The following is a 17,631-nucleotide window of genomic DNA, read 5'->3' as shown; positions in this document are numbered from 1 at the left end:
CAGTTTTCATGATTTTGTGACTCAAAAAAATGAGTGATAGTGAGGGAAAGTGAAAACTTATTTTAGCTGTTTTCAAAACTCATATTCCATTACTCAGTGGCAAGTTTGTAATATTGCTGAGATTGTGGGCCCCAAAAGCTAGGCATTGTCACATCCCATCGGTCTCTCTCTCTCTCTCTCTCTCTCTCTCTCTCTCTCTTCTTCTTTATATGTTCTTCTTTGTGCTCTTCTTCAGAGGAAAAAGCTCATACTCCCCGACCACTCACACGCACGACATTCTTTTTGCTTTCTTCAAATTCAGCATTCTTTCTATTCTTTCTTTTTTGTTCTTATCCCACTGGTCACTCACACGCCAACCCAAGCCGAGAGATTATCGGTGTCGATCTTCGATCACACACCGAAAAGCTCCACCACGCGCTCGTTCTCCTCATCGCTACTATCATACTCGTTCTTCGATCTGGCCGAAGCGTCGAAATTGGCATCCACAGCAACGATTCGATCTGGAAGCTCTGTTGTCGGCGTCGGGAACAGCTTCGTTGGAAGCTCATTTTTGATCTGGAAGCTCTTTTTTTTTTTTTTTTTAATTAAATTTTGTGGTGTATCATAAATAAGTATGAATGGAGTTTTGAATTTGGGGTGATGAGCTGCTTTAGGTGGTGTTAAATTGTTGAGAGTTTTTGTTGTTTGTACTTCTTTGGTTAAACTGTGAACGGAGTTTTTATGTTAAACTATGACTGTGGTGGTGGCAAAATGAAATGTGTAGTGAAGAAAATTGTGGGAGATGAGGGTTTGGCGGGTAAGCTAACAACAGTCTCTGACCATTGCTCAGGTATGGATCCCACAAAAAGCAAAAAAATTTGAGTGATGAAAAGTTGAAAATATGTGCCAAACGGGTGGAATCAAGAAATTGGAGGGGTCCGAGAAACATTTTTGGAAACATTTTCTCAAAAATTGAAAAAATTGTCTATACTTTTTTAATTTCCGAGAAATATTTTTCCAAAAATGAAAATTATCATGTGTCTTTAGGCACACATTAGCAAAACCTTTTTTAAAACCAAACAAGCCCTGAGTAACTGTGTAAGATTTTTTTTTTTCTACTTTACTCTCAGCCACACACGTACCCTGACTGAGTTAGACTCTAACTTGTCTGAGACCTTATCAAAGTGTACCTTATGCAACACATGCACAGACAATTATCGCTGTAAACACAAGTACACACGCAATAACCGTTGGGTCTTTCAGTCTGCTTCTAACATGTCCAGCATATATGGAGTTCTCTACACACTAAACACTCTCCTCGGAAATAGTGGTGTTATGGGTTTCCATAGGATTCTTGTGCAACTCACCTGGGTTGGTGTGATATCATCAGTCATGGCAGCCACAGATACACAATTTCCATCAGCCCTGCCTAATTGCCCCGACAGATGTGGAGACCTACGAATTCCATATCCGTTTGGCTTAACTGAAGGTTGTTACCTGAACGAAACCAAGGGATCTACAAAATTTTCAATATTTTGTGACAACTCGTCCGGGAAACCTGAAACAAAGACTGGAGATTTCCTCGTTACAAACATTTCCGTCCAAGAAGGCCAGATTGAGATCATGATGGATAACTACATTGACTGTTACGACAAGATGGGCACACCTCAGAGTAAACCCAAGCGGAAATGAAATCTCACTAACCCGATTTTCACCATTTCTTACACCAAAAACAAGTTAGTGTCCGTTGGATACAACACTTATGCGTACCTTAAGGGTTTCAGGAACGATAAACGGTTCTCTTCTTTTTGTCCCTCAATATGTGATGGCAGTAGTGATGTAGTCAACGGGTCTTGCTCTGGGCTTGGGTGTTGCCAGACGGATATTCCTGGAGGATTGAAAAATATTACTGTGGAAGCATATATCGTAAATAGCGACGTAGACGTCTGGGAACTCAGTCCATGCGGCTATGCCTTTATTATCCGAGAAGACAAGTTCAAATTCTCCTCAGCTTATCTTACCACTCTGCGAAACAATAAAACCCTTCCGGTGGTTCTTGATTGGACAATTGGTAGTGAGAAGTTTGATCGTGCTCGGAACAAATCGAATTACATTTGTGGAGGGAATAGCACATGTGTTAATCCCATGTACGGATCTGGGTACCGTTGCAAGTGCAAGAACGGTTACCATGGGAACCCATACCTCGACCATGGTTGCCAAGGTATTCAATTTACTTACTACTTATTTACAACAATTTTTTCAAGAATAATAAAAACATTTCTTTTTTGACAAATTTCTAATATAATATGTGGCCTTATTTTAGTAACATAAAAATTGTCACAATTTTTTCTAACAATTGTTTAAACTGATAGATTATGATTTAATAATAATAATAATAATAATAATAATAATAATAGTGGATCTATGTAGAAGTTGTATACCAGTTTTCGATTTCAGTTTTTAATTTTTTATTAATTACTTCTAATGTACTTTAAAATGAGCTTTTCCACTACAGATATTGATGAATGTAAAGTCAAAGACAACAATAATTGCACGAGAAAACAAAAATGTGTTAATAAACCGGGAGTTATGATTGTCCGTGCATTGAAGGATACCATATGGACGAACCTGAACGGGTATGTGTCCCCGATCGATCAGCTGGCCAATCATCACTCGCAATTTACCTCGCAGTTGGTGAGTATATTTATTGTATGTCTGTATAATGTATTTGCGCCATCTGATTCTCCCCACAGGTCAAGATCCTGTGCAATAATAAGTGAGTGCGAGAGGGCAGATACTAGATACATACACCCATTGCATAGAATATTTTCCTATTAAAAACCATAAGCAGTAATTTTGAAGGGCAAAATTTAGTTACAAAACTAGTTATAAATTAAAGTTTATAGGATACAATCTTATTTAATAAAATAAACATTACTATAAATTTTATATTTAAAATATAATTGTTGAATTGGTCAATTTTTGTGTTAATTAGATATATAATATACGATAATTTTTGTGTTAATCAGATATATTATCTGATATATGATCTTGACTCATATATTTTATGAGTAATTTTAAACTATAAAAACTTGCTATTTAAACAATTTATTAATGACATATCTATTAATCTTTAATTTTTTAGAAATTTTGTAAACATGGCGGATATAAGAAGAAGATATAATCCAATAGAGGATTTGTCAAATACTCAAAATTCACCCCAATGAAAAGATATTGAGTAACCTTAAGTTACTATTAGTTTTGTAGCTAAATTTTGTTTATTTAAAACTTCAATTATAAGGATGGTAACAACTACTTAAGGTCCGTTTGGTTGGAGGGATTTCGGGGGTGAAAATGGGGGAGAAAAAAGTGATGAGAAAATAAATTTTAACGTGCTGTGTTGGTGGGATTTTTAGGAAGGAAAAATGGTGAGCTCCAAGCATTTTCTCACCAAACTTACCGGATTTCAGTCTCCCCAAATTGGAGAGAAAATAGCAAGAAAAAGAATGAGCTTTGCTCTTTTTATATTTCAGACAAAACTACCCCAGCACCATCAAATGTTGCTCTTATCTTTTCTTTCATTTTTGGTCTTTCTCCTTTTTAAATGATGTCTCAGTCTTTCTTTTGTATGGGTCTTTTTCAATGTTACGTTGTGTGAGTCTCACCTATCTTCTTCTTCTTCTTCTTCTTCTTCTTCTTTCTTTTTTGGGTGCTCATCTGTTTCTTTTCTCACCAGACACCAGTTTTGGTTATTTATTTATATTTATTATTATTATTTTTTTTTAGTTTTGGGCTCTTGAATTATAAAGTTTCCATTCATACATTATTTGTTTTGAAATAAAAATAATGTGTTATTTTTTTTATCTAATAGGATATGATGATAAATTTATACAAACTCTATTCTCTATCCTCCTATTTTTTTCTCAAGCAAACAAATTTTTTTTTTTCATTCCTCCACTTTTCCACCTCTAACTAGGCACAAAGTCTATTTTTTTAGGCAAAAATGTTTTTTAGAAAATGAGTCAATGATTTAAATGAGTTGAAAAACAATTTTATAACTTTCTTTTTTTAGCTTGTTGTGAGATGAAGTTGTTTTTCAAAAAAATTTAAAAGAAATTAATCTCTAAAAATAAGTCACACTATTTTTGTTGACTATAGAAGTACTTTTTCTTTGACTTAATTTTTTATTTTTATTTTTTTCTGATACTGTCAAGCACTAGAAAATACAGAAAACTATCTTTATACAAAATTTTCCATTAAAACAAAAGGAGTGTAAAATCTCTTTCATCTTTCCATTTTTTCACACTTCCAATTAAACAAACCCTTAGAGATTGTTCACTAAGCTTAGAATACTACCTTTAAAAAAAAAAAAAAAAATTAAGCGAACTAAACTTGGAAGTTTGAGCTTTAACGTTATTAATCTTTATTGTGATGCTTTAAAATTTACTTAGATGAAATATCATTGTTATACTTTTTCTATTTCTTTTTCTTTTTATAATCTTTACTATCTTTTTCTCTGTTAATAAAGATGGAAGCAAATGACAGTGTTTGAAAAAGAACTTGCTAATGTTAAAATTTTGAGCTATAGGGTAAAGTAATTTCGCGTGATACTCCTTATTTTCAATGTCTTTCAATTTGGAGAGAGAACTACTCTTGACCATGAAGGCATGATGATAAAAAAAAATTTAAAAATGATACTAAATGTTAGCCATTAATTGCACCAATTAGGTTTTTTATTTTATTTTATTTTTTGGTTAAGGTTTAACTGTTTAAGTATGAAAATACAAAACACTTTAATTTTATTATAACCTCTGTACAAAACACTTTTATTATAACCTCTTTTATCATTTTCCATATCAAAAAACACTCTCTCAAGTTGTCAATTTATTATTGAACAGAATACGAGCTTCAAAGCGCATTAACATTATAGTTTTGTCAATCATTTTAAATGTTAAGGGTGTGTGTGGTTGGAGGTGAAATAAGAGGGTGGGAAAAAAAAATGAGGTGTTAAATTGGAAGAGGGAGGGGGAGGGAATTTTGGTGTGGTTAAGGAGTTTTCTCTCTTGGCCTACCAAAACACAATCTCCCCAAATTTGAGAAAAAATGGGAGAGAAAATTGTGCAAAACTTTTTAGACAAAATTGCACATTCAAGCCTACTATGTGTGTACATGCCTGCCTTTGTTTCCTATTTCTTTTAAAAAATTTGTTTTGAACTGGATGTGGGCGTGGCCTTTGTTTCTAACTGCAATCCTGCTTTCTTTTTTGTTTTTTGTTTTTGTTTTTTTTTTTCTTTTATCTCCAATTCGTTTTTTTTTTTTTTTTTTTTGGGTGTGTTTCTTTTGCTTTTTTGTCTTAAATTGGGCATGATTGGTTTTTTTGGTTGAGTTTTTTTTTTTTTTTTTTTTAATTTTTTATTATTTTTTTGGCATGATCTTTGTTTTAATAAACTTGGTGTGACTGTTTTTTTTTATTGGTTGTTTTTTTAATTAGATTATTTTTTTAATAAGGGCACATGAGTCAATTTACATAAATTATATTTTCTATCCTCACTTTTCTTCTCAACCAAACAAAAAAATTTTCAATCCTTCCACTTTTCCACCCTCCGACCAAATACAAATAAGAGAAAATAAATTTTTTTTGTCCTCCCAACCAAACAGACCCTAAAACTCTTTTTGGTTAGGACTTTTATCACAAAAGATCTAAAACTAAAGCGTCTACACCTAAACTCAGGAGTCTACTTCTTAGTTCTTACTATCCTCAACTACGTTAAAAAAAAAAAAAAATCCCTTACAAAGGAACATTGTGGTTTTAAAAAAGGATGTCAATTCAAAACTTGGTTCACCAGTCTCTTTTAATTGTCCATATTTTTAGTTTTGATATAATTTGACATGAGCCGGATTTTAGAGCCACTCTTAGGAGATTATATTTATGTGGCAGCCACCACCTACGCTATAAATGAACTTGGTCAAATCATCTTCATATGATATGTATGATAAATATTTAGACTTTTACTAGTTTGCCATGGAAATAGTATTAACAAAAGTATAAATTTAAAACGTTGTATTTGGTGAAAATGCATGTTTGAATGTGTGCAGGCCTTTTTAGCCTTTTAGTACTGCTTCTGGGATATTATTGGATATTTTGGGGATTGAAAAGAAGAAAGCTCATCAAACTCAAGGAAAAATTCTTCCAACAAAATGGTGGCTTACTATTAAAACAACAACTCTCTAATCACCAAATGTCTGTTGAGACAACCAAAATCTTTACCACAGAAGAGCTCAAAAAGGCCACCAACAACTACGATGAAAGTAGAGTCCTTGATCAAGGAGGCTATGGAACTGTGTATAAAGGAGTATTATCAGATAACACAATGGTTGCCATTAAGAAGTCCAAAATTGGTGATCAGAGCCAAATCGAGCAATTCATAAATGAAATGATTGTGCTTACCCAAATAAATCATAGGAACGTGGTTAAACTATTTGGTTGTTGTTTGGAAACAGAAGTTCCCTTACTAGTTTATGAATTCATCACAAATGGGACTCTTTCTAACCACATTCATGATAAAAGCCTATCATCCTTACTTTCATGAGAAAAACGTTTGAAAATTGCAACAGAAACTGCAGGAGCACTTGCATACTTGCATTCATCAGCTTCTATGCCAATTATACATAGAGATGTGAAAACTACGAATATTCTATTGGATGATAACTACACAGCAAAAGTGGCCGACTTCGGAGCTTCAAGGCTAGTTCCTCTTGATCAAACGCAATTGAACACTTTGGTGCAAGGAACTTTGGGGTACTTGGATCCAAAATACATGCAAACTAGCCAACTAACAGAAAAAAGTGATGTATATAGCTTTGGTGTTGTTATGGTAGAGTTGTTGACGGGTAAAAAGGCACTTTCTTTTGATAGACCAGAAATTGATAGAAATCTAGCAATATCCTTTGTTTCTGCCATAAAAGAGGATCGTCTACTTCAAATTCTTGAAGATCACATTGTCAATGAGGTTAACATTGAGCAACTGAAGGAAGTTGCAAATCTTGCAAAAAGGTGCCTAAGTTTGAGAGGGGAGGATAGGCCTTCTATGAAAGAGGTGGCAGCGGAGCTAGAGAGATTGAGAATTATGGAAAAACATTCATTGGGAAACATTGATGTCTATGCAAAAAAGACTGAGCACTTGCTTAGTGCAACTAGTCACTCTTTCAATGATGATGTTGACATTGGTTGTTCTACTAGTACAACTATTGAGTATGATAGCATCGGAGACCAAAAATTGAAATCTGTGGAAGATGGGAGATAATTACTTAGTCCTCGGTAATATATTGGTATCAATTGATAATTGCATTTGATATGGTACTATAATGATCTATGTAATTTCGAAGTAAGTATTCATCTCATAAAGTTGGAAGTTTTTAAGTTGTTTGGAAGTGTAGGAATTTGCGTTTGCTTTATGAGTTGTGTTTTGAGTCTTGACTATTGGAAATGTAGTAATTATGGGAGAGGCTGTATGTTAAGGGCTTGTTATATATGTATTAATGGTGGAAATGTAGGGGTCCTAATCAAGTCTTTTGTGTTGATTTTTAAATGGTTGTTATCATTTGGTTGAGCATAGCTCTCATTAATCCATTTCTTTTTCTTTCTTGTGCCTATGAAATTTCCCAATATTTTGTTCCTTCCTTTTTCACCCACATTAGAGTTATTGATATATATCTCTTGATAAGCAAGAATCAATTTGACTATTTGATAGAAGTGGAGGTGTGATTGCACTTTTGTATGGCATTATTTTTGGGGTTTCTCTATTATTTAATATCCTTCCATTCTTTCTTATTTTCATTTGGATGTAAGAGACATATCAAGTAAGGAATCTAGAAGTTAATTCACATACTCCCTGTTACAATATATTTTACAACCTTTTTTAAACTATTGTTGTAGCAAATTTTTATTGGTTTTCATCTGAGTCCATTACTAATTACACTTTTCTCTTACTAATAATCACTCATCACATCAGTAGTTTATAAAATTTTTGTACTTGGTTTGGGTCAAGGAACTTTAATTTTAACATAAATACTAATTTACAAGAAATAAAAATAAAATAAAAATTATGTGAATATGTTAACTTGATACCAAGCCAAGGAATATAAACTATATGATTGAGCAAAATGGTTACTAATGGATACTCAAGGGATACTCAAATGACGTAAAACTGAAAACTAGTGCTCTAATGCTACAAGGCATAGTGCATATGATAAAATAACAATGAGAAATAATAACTTAAAAATAAAACATTAAAATTTTATTAATTTTTTATAGATATGATAAAATTTCAACTTATGACATTTGTTTTATGATAATTGCTCTTTATTATCAGACTGTAGACCATTTGGAACTAATAAATTAAGGCAATCACAATAATCAAAAACCGAATAGAAGAATTTTTCATAGACTTTTATCAGAACCTAAATATAATATACTTAAGGAATTTAACTTATGTAGGAATTTTAATATACATTTGATTTTGTTTATTTTTAATTGTATCAATGCATATGCATGAGATTACGAGATAATTTAAGTGAAACATTACACATTTTGAGATTGTATTTGTGCTTAAATACAAGAAAAGGAGGAATATACTTTTTGGCACGCTCAATTTCACCAAAACAACAAAATTAATAGGGAATTTTCGTGAAAATTATAATTGTAAATATAATTTATGCTGGATCACATTTTCTCCGTTACTTTATATATCCTCAGTTCAAATTTACAAAATTATTAGAAATTAATGACTATCCCATTTATTAAAATTTTAAGTTTGATTTATTTTTATTTTTATTTAAAATTATATTTAATACATGATTTTATAGAATCGATCATAGTTGTCAGTATCGTATGATATGCGATACATATTGTGTGGAAAATGTTCTGTATTGTATCAGTGTATCATAAGTGCTCATGAATTGTACGATATGCGATACGTATTGTGTGGAAAATGTTCCGTATTGTATCAGCGTATCATAAGTGCTCATGAATTGTACGATATAGTGTGTATATTGTATGAATCATATAGTATCATAAAATCGTACATATCGTACAATACATAGACAAATGTTTTAAAATGAGATTTTTTTTGTTAAAATTTGCACTTTTATTTGAATCTAACAAGTTGTTAGACTTGTTTTTAGTAAAAAATTATTAGTTTACTTAATTTAGTCTATTAAAATAACATATTCATAAGTTTTTTTTCCCTCTCTCCTACAATTGGACTACACTGTACACACTTACCTTTCACTTTAATATTTAAAAATTTATTTAATTTATTTTTATCGTTATTGTTTTAAGTCCAAGAAACTAGAATGTCAAAAAAAAAAAAATTTATAGAAAAATTATTAAAATAAAAAGAACTAGAAGAGATAGTAAATGTTAATGACGAATAACGATGAAGAAAATTTTAATGAAGAAACAAATTTGCAAAATTATAAACGTGATGATAGCGTTGACTTAGGTAGGATTGATTAGGCAATTTGATGAAAATAAATTATTATTTTTGGTTCATTTGTAATATATTATCACTTTTGAATTTAAGTAATTTGAATGTATATGTTATGTACACATACTAGTTTGATTTATTTAGTTAGCTTGTAAAATATTATTACATAAGTGATGAATAAATTAGTTATTAGTTGAATATATTCAAAATTTATAATGAATATACCCTTTATATATGTATATTTGTAATTTTTTTATAAATTTTATTAAATGTTCGAATATCTTATGATACACGATTTGGAAAAATTAAAAATCAATTCATGATACAATTCATGTTTTGATAGCTATGGAATCGATGAGTAAATAGACTCTATTAATATAAAATTTGGTGTGCGTGTTTAAAGAACTGGAATGTGTAATCTAATGTTAATAAAAAATATTTAATGATAAAACATTAAATGAAGTTATATCAAGTGTATATATTTCTAAGATAAAGGAGCTTTATTTGCAAAATAAACCAAACGACAATCTCTTTTTACGTTAATGATATTGCAGGCTCAGGTTATCTAAATCTTACGAACTCATAAAAAAAAAAAAAAAAAAAAAAAAAAAAAAAAAAAAAAAAAAAAAAAAACCTCATAGTTTTATTATAGGGACATATTAAACCCTATACACTTAAATGGAGCACCTTAAACTCCATACTTTCATAAATGTACCCCAAAAAAATCCAAACAAATCAGACCCTCACACATGATATGTGCATCAATTGACTTGTTGGGTTTAAAACGTGTCATTTAAAAGTATGAGGTTTAAATGGGATAGTTTAAAAAAAATTAAGGGATTTAATGTGTCCCAATAATAAAATTATTATAGATTTATTTTTTCAAATTTTATTTTTCTTTTACTTTTTCCAAATTTAAGTCCAAATCGTCCACCACTTTGTTATAACACGAGCAAAATACTGCTGAATGAAAGTGCAACTGTTATCTTATTTATGTAAAGACTATAAATATATGTATATGAAATAGCCTGAAAGGCTGGCTTCTTGTGATCTTCGTTGAGCCAAATCAAGTGGCTAAGAAGCCTAAGATTTGTATTCATTCAGTCGTGAGACTAGTGCCAAAGTCAAAGGGTAATAGAAAAATAAAAAGAAAATCACTACATATATATTGTTGGGTTAAAAAATATTGACTCCAGTTAATTAATTCAATTACCTAAGTTGATTAATTAGGTTAAATTACATGCAAATTGTGGAGGCATCAACAAATCACCAGATAAACTAAATGCAGCTTAAATTAAATTAATACGGTAATTTGTTGACAAATGGGGAAAACCTCTCGCAAGACAAAAATCCCACTTGGTGAATTTAAGGTCACCACTCCCAAGAATCTATTAATCAATAATCAAACGGTTATAAGTATAAGATGTTAGGACATATGTGGAACTTGTTAGAACATATGTTATTGTAAATTGGCTAATCCTTTGACAAAACGCACTTTACTTATAATTAGATAGATCTAGGATGAGTTTAGTCTTTTACCGTAAAATAAAAAATTGGTAGTTGCTAAATTGTAAATATAAGCTCTTTTTAACTTTTTGTTATGGTTATGTAGTACATATTTTAGGATTAAATACAACTTGATAGCTGTCATAAATAAAAAGAAAAAAGCAAAAATGCAAAACTGACCCTCTAACTTTCTTATTTTTTCATTTCAGTCTTCTAACTTTCAGTTTTGTCAATTCAGTCCTCTAACTTTCAATTTTTGTCAATTCAAGGCTCCGTTACAAATATGTTACTGCTACCATTACACCTAGCAAAACGACGCCGTTTTGGATGTGGTATTTTTTTTTAAAAAAAAATTCTAAGTTAAAAGAAAATAAGAAAAAAAAAAAAAAAAAAAAAAAACTAAACACCTCGCTGAATCAAAATGACGTCCCTTGAATCAAAACAAAACAAAGTGAATAGTGATTCTAATCCCTAACTTTGAGAGAGAGAGAGAGAGAGAGTGAGCCAGTTTGAGAGAGAGAGAGAGACTGAGTTCACCAGCGCATTGAGTTCGCTGCCCCTGCTCTAGACCTCGCCGCCCCTGCTCGCCATGTAAACCATCTCGCTGCTCTGCCTTGACTGAATCGATGATTGGTGTGCTTTGCCTTGCCTTACTGTAGCTCTCCTCGCCTTCCTTCGCTTCTTTCCCAGCCACTTTGCAGTTATATTTTTGCAACAATTTGTGGGAGGTGAATAGTGGTGGCAGGTATATTTTCCCAACCACTATTCACTTTGTTTTATTTTGATTTAGGGGACATCTGTTTTGATTCAGCGAGGTGTTTAGTGTTTTTTTTTTTTTTTAGTGTTGCTGGGTGTAACGGCAGTAGTAATAGATTTGTAACGGAGCCTTGAATTGACAAAAATTGAAAGTTAGAGAACTGAATTAACAAAACTAAAAGTTAGAGGACTAAAATGAAAAAAATGTGAAAGTTAGAGGGTTAGTTTTGCATTTTTCCCAAAGAAAAAAGAAAAAAAAAAAAACATTGAGGCACATTTGGAGCCTTTCCTTAAATAATAATAATAAAATAAAATAAAGTCTTTTACTGTAAAAGAAAAAAAATGTTAGTTTCTAAATAAATTTTAATTATAAGCTCTTTTTAACTTTTTGTTATGGATGTGTAGTACATGGCTAAATTTTAGGATTAAACACTACATTTTACGATTAAATACAAGTTGATAACTGTCATAATAAAATAAAAAATAAAACAAAACAAAACATTAACAACAACAACAGCACCAAAAATAAAATTTGAATGTAAAAAAAAGGTAGTTGTTAAATTTTAGATTTTTTGCTTTTTTGAGCTTTTTGTTATGGATGTGTGGTACATGGCTAAATTTTAGGGTTAAATATAAGATTTTAGGATTAAATACAACTTGATAACTGTCATAAATAAAAGAACAACAACAACACCACTAAAAACAAAAACAAAAAAAAATTGAGTCTTTTACTATAAAAGAAAAAAAAATCTTAGTTTCTAAATAAGTTTTAAATATAAGCTCTTTTTAACTTTTTGTTATGGATGTGTAGCACATGGCTAAATCCTATGCACAAATTTATTAGATTGCATTGAGGAGGTATTAGAATAGAATATTATTAGATAAGTTCGGATGAGATCCTTTACAAGAATTATTGTACGATTCAAACCTCACATGAAATGGTTATTATCTAAGAAATTGTTGTAAAAAAATTTCTTTTGTAACAGAAACTATATTTATCATTTATACTAGCATTTGAGTATATGCTCACATGCGTGCACTGAGACTTTTCTGTTTTTTGGGTAAAGGTTAATAATTTGAATCCATGTTAATTTGAGATTACTACATTTTCTAATCACAAAATACCTAGGGGTGTTATGAAAAAAATATTTCATCCACAAATGCATAACACTCATCACACTCCTAAATATTATTTTCATCACACCTCTAGGTATTTTGTGATTGAAAAATGTAGTGAAAATGTAGTAATCATGAGAATGGAGACGCTGAATATGCACGAGCACGTGCTCAAATGCTAGTGTGTATATATAAATAAATAAATAAATATATATATATATATATATATATATATATTGCACCCTCAGTTTTCTGCTCACATATGAAGGATTCTGTCATATAGTATATCGAGTTGGGCAGGTTGAAAATTAGAGCCGGTACCATATTTCATATTCATACAAACATTTTTCTAAGATTGATTTTTGGATATGTAGATCCTAACATTATTCGTAAAATATTCATTATGATTTTTTCTCAGTTAAGCCATATACTAAAAGGAGGTCGGCAATGATTAATAATTCAATTATAACTTATAAGGCAGCAATAACTTAGAGACTATTCAGTAAGCGCTGAGCATACTACTTAAAAGATGAAAAAGAATTTTAAGGTAAACTTAGAATTTGGCTATGACGTTAATAATCTTTACTTGGATGTTTCAACTTTTAATTAATAGAAATAATTAACTGACATAGACAACTTATACTTATTTTTCAAAATGACATATAACATTCATGCACCCATCTTCAAAATGACCACTTAATCTTATTAATTAAATAAAACAATAAATAAATTCTAAAAAATATATATCACTTACAAAAAACAAATACATTGAAAATTTAACCATTGTAAAAAAAAAAAATATTAATTAAATTTTCTTTTTCGTTGAAGTCTGATAATTTATTGTTGAAAAAAAAAAATGACTGAGCATTGTTTGGTAAGAATTATAGGTTAGGCAGAAGAAAACATGAGAATGGGGACTGGAGGCAGGTGTAGAAAAATGAATAAAAAAAAAAAACATGCATTAAATTTCTATTATATTCTTATATTAAATTATTTTTAATAAATTTTGTGATAAAATATTTTTCTCTCTTTGTTGAAGATAAAAAATAGTAAATCTGGAGAGAAAATAACCATAACTCATTATATTTTCATTCTTATATTGTTTACTTTAAAAAAAAAAATTTGTAACAATTTCAATTTAGTTCTTATAAATTTAATTGTATAATTTTCTTTTTTATTGAAATTTCAAAATATAAACTTCTTAAATGTTAAATATATTAGCAATGCGATGTATTATACCATGTTGTATATGTTAGAGTGGATACGGAAAAGGAAGTATAGAATAAGAACACTGAGAACAGGAGGGTTACATGGTTCAGCCTTGACGGCCTTCATCCACGAAGGAATCCCTTAAGGGCTACATCTTTATTGTATAAGAGTGTAGTACAATAACCTGTGTTACAATGAACGCTAACATGAGTATATATAAGCGACTAAACCCTAGACTACTAGTACAAGAGGAGTGGGCTTGGGCCTATTACATTGTGCTAATATGTTTAATATATCTTTAATACCCTCCCTTAAACTCAAGGCGGAAGCTCGATGAAAGCTTAATGTTAGATAAGTATGAGAAGATCACTTGAAGATGCCTTGAAGAAACCACAACGAAGAATATGCCGATTGACCAATTTTGGAGCTTCAAATGAAGAAACAGAGTCCAAAATTGGAATCTAGGTGAAAAACTAAGCAAGATAGGCCATTTTGGAAATCTTAACTTTTGGTCAAAGGTCAACGCAAAAGTCAAAGTCAACAATTAGAGCTCACGGGTCAAATCCAGGTGGTTCGGGTCAACAGTTAGCCAGGTGACGTGGTGCTAATGAGGCAACATTGCTAACATGGTGAGCTGCATGGCTAGGGTTGACATAGCTTTTTGCTGACGTCATATTAAGCTGACGTTATTCGGTGCGTGGCAGGGGCGTGACAACGACGACGTGTGAGAGTATTTCCAATGGCGCGTGGCGGCACGTGCTTTAGCTTTTGGCCACAGAATTTTTAGGTTTTGCAGATCGGAGGATGCCAAGGCCGACAGAGCAACGCGTGTGGCGATAATCCTGTTTGGGAGTCGAGAAATTCGGCGGCGCGTGGGAGAGTTCCAGGAGCTATGGCCGCGTGTGGTGGCACATGCGGCGGCCATTGGAGGCCGGGTTCTTGGGTTTTGGTTGCGGGAGATCTTGGAGCACATCTATGGTGTTGGTTTCATCAGGCGATGCTTGGATTTGCACATATTTGAAAGGGGAGGCACGAATTGCTTGGGCTATGATTTGAGACATAGTGGCAAGATAGCAACGATGATCCATGGAAGCTGTGTGATATCGGGGGGTTCAGATATGAAAACAAGCAAGGGTACCATGGATTTGTGCTATGCATGTATGAATTTTCTTTACTATGTAGAGATGTTTATTTGATGTCAAGAACGAAGTTAGGCTTTGATACCGTGTTAAATATATTAGTAACGCGATGTGTTATACCATGTTGTATATGCTAGAGTGGATGCGGAAGAGGAAACATAGAATAGGAACACTAAGAACACGAGGGTTACATGGTTCAGCCTTGATAGCCTACATCCATAGGGGAATCCCTTACGGGCTATATCTTTATTGTATAAAAGTGTAGTATAATAACTTGTGTTACAATGAACCCTAACATGATAATATATAGGCAACTAAACCTTACACTACTAGTACAAGAGGAGTGGGTTTTGACCTATTACATTGGACTAATATATCTCTAACATTAAATATTAATTGTATCAATTTTATTAAAGGTGACATAATTAAAGATAAATTTGATTTAATTTTGAAAACTGAAATGCAAAATAAACACAGTTAACAATTAAAGGACAAAATTAAATATATGAGAAAGAAATTGAAACAGGCCTAAATGGGGAGGGGGGAGGGGGGGGAGAACACAGATTGCCCACCAAATAGACTTATCCTCTTAATTTTATTTTCTTTGCTGAATTTACACAATTACACCACTTCTTTCAACTAAATGGCAAATGTCTAGTTTCCAAAACAGAGAAATATCACGACACTTTTTTAGTCTTTGTCAACTCACGTTGGCCTTTTTGGAATTCCATTGCCATGTTTGATTACTTATCGTTTTCCCTTTTTTTCTAAAAAAGAAAAGATTCTATGATCATTATTATCTTTTTCTCTGTTGACATGATTAGCAAGCTACACTAAAACAAACCATTTTTAGGCTAAAAGGATGGGACAAAATTGCCTTATGCCATTTTCACCCAAATTATATAGTTTTATGTCCCTCTTCCCAAACTAATTAGGGAAATGCCCCTCTTTTGAAACTCAACTTTCTCAAAATTGAGTTAAGCCCTATAGTGACGTTTTTAAGGACCTATAATGACATTTTTAAGTACCTATAGTGGCGTTTTGTAACCCGATATCCATGAAATCGAGTTATAGGCAATATTATAGGTCCTTAAAACGTCACTATAGGTCCTTAAAAACGTCACTATAAGGCTCCAGGAATTATTATTTTTTTAGCTCAATTTTGAAAAAATCGAGTTACAAAAGAGGGGCATTTCTCTAATTAGTTTGGGAAGAGGGGTATAAGGCTATATAATTTGGGTGAAAAAGGCATAAGGCCATTTTGTCCTAAAAGGATGTCATCAATGATTTGAAAATTCAAAGATAAAGATAGAAGCAAATTACACTGTTTGGTAGTGCCTAGCACCCTACCTTTATGCTATATTTGGATAATCTCCCTCCTCTTCCCTATCCAAACATAGGATTAAAATGCCTATACATACCCCTTACAGGTTATAACCGAATAAGAACTTGGTAACGTTGAAATATTTTTTTAATTTTTAATAATTTGATAGTAACAACGGAGGAGGAGAGAGATTTAAATTCTAGATGTCATGAAAACATGTAAAATTACCAATCAATTGAGTTACAATACTCTTAGCCTAATTTTAAAATATTTAACCAAGGGTAAAGTTATTTAGTCTAATACTCCTTATTTTTCAAAATAATCCACAATGTATATCAATTTGGAGACAGAACTACTGATGACCATGATGGTAGAAAATAATAGTAAATGTTAGCCATTAATTGACCTAAGTAGGTTTTGTACTTTTTTATTTTTTAAGGTTTAAGTATGAAAATACAAAGCACTTTTATTAGTATATACTCTTTTATCATTTTCCATATTGAAAAGATCTTTCTCAATTTCTCGATTTGGTTAATGAACAGAATGACAAATTCAAAGCACTAACGGATATAATGCTGTAGCTGAAGACCATTAACCACACCTGGTAGCAGCCCACGCATCTTCAACATCATATTACTGGTTATTTGGCCCAAAAAATAATCACAAATCTCTAAATAGGGTTACACGACCCACAACAGCCGAACCTTACTATTTGAAAAGACCCATAACCTATTCATGCTAAACAATCCAATTCTTATTCAGGCTAGAGGACCCATGTTATACTTGGGGCAAATGATCCATATCATTGCACAGTTGAAATACCCATATTTTGTTTGGGGTAAGGAACCATAAAGTTATTGGGCTTCATGAACCATGATTCCCAACTTAATATCTTATTTAGCATTGTTATTGACTATTGATGAGTCCATAAAAATTATAAAAAACTTAAAAATCATAAAGATTATTGTATTATTAGTAGGCCATCAAAAAAAGATGAGTAATCGTTCAAACACATTTAATAAGGACCATCAAAGGTCTTAAACTCTTATCAAGATAAATAACGTTGCACTTAGAGTAATAATCACCCCAAATTATATTCAATAGCTACCTAAAT

The 17,631-nt window shown here is 31.6% G+C and overlaps 1 pseudogene; it reads left to right on the top strand.

Annotated features, from left to right (window-relative positions):
- Window positions 1–1,231: 1,231 nt before the first annotated feature.
- On the top strand, window positions 1,232–7,609 carry LOC115961571 (annotated as a pseudogene).
- The last annotated feature ends 10,022 nt before the right edge of the window (window positions 7,610–17,631 follow it).

The sequence above is a fragment of the Quercus lobata genome, chromosome 9 (genome assembly GCF_001633185.2).
Source record: "Quercus lobata isolate SW786 chromosome 9, ValleyOak3.0 Primary Assembly, whole genome shotgun sequence".
In the NCBI taxonomy this organism is placed as follows: domain Eukaryota; kingdom Viridiplantae; phylum Streptophyta; class Magnoliopsida; order Fagales; family Fagaceae; genus Quercus; species Quercus lobata.
This window is presented reverse-complemented; position numbering and strand designations above follow the sequence as displayed.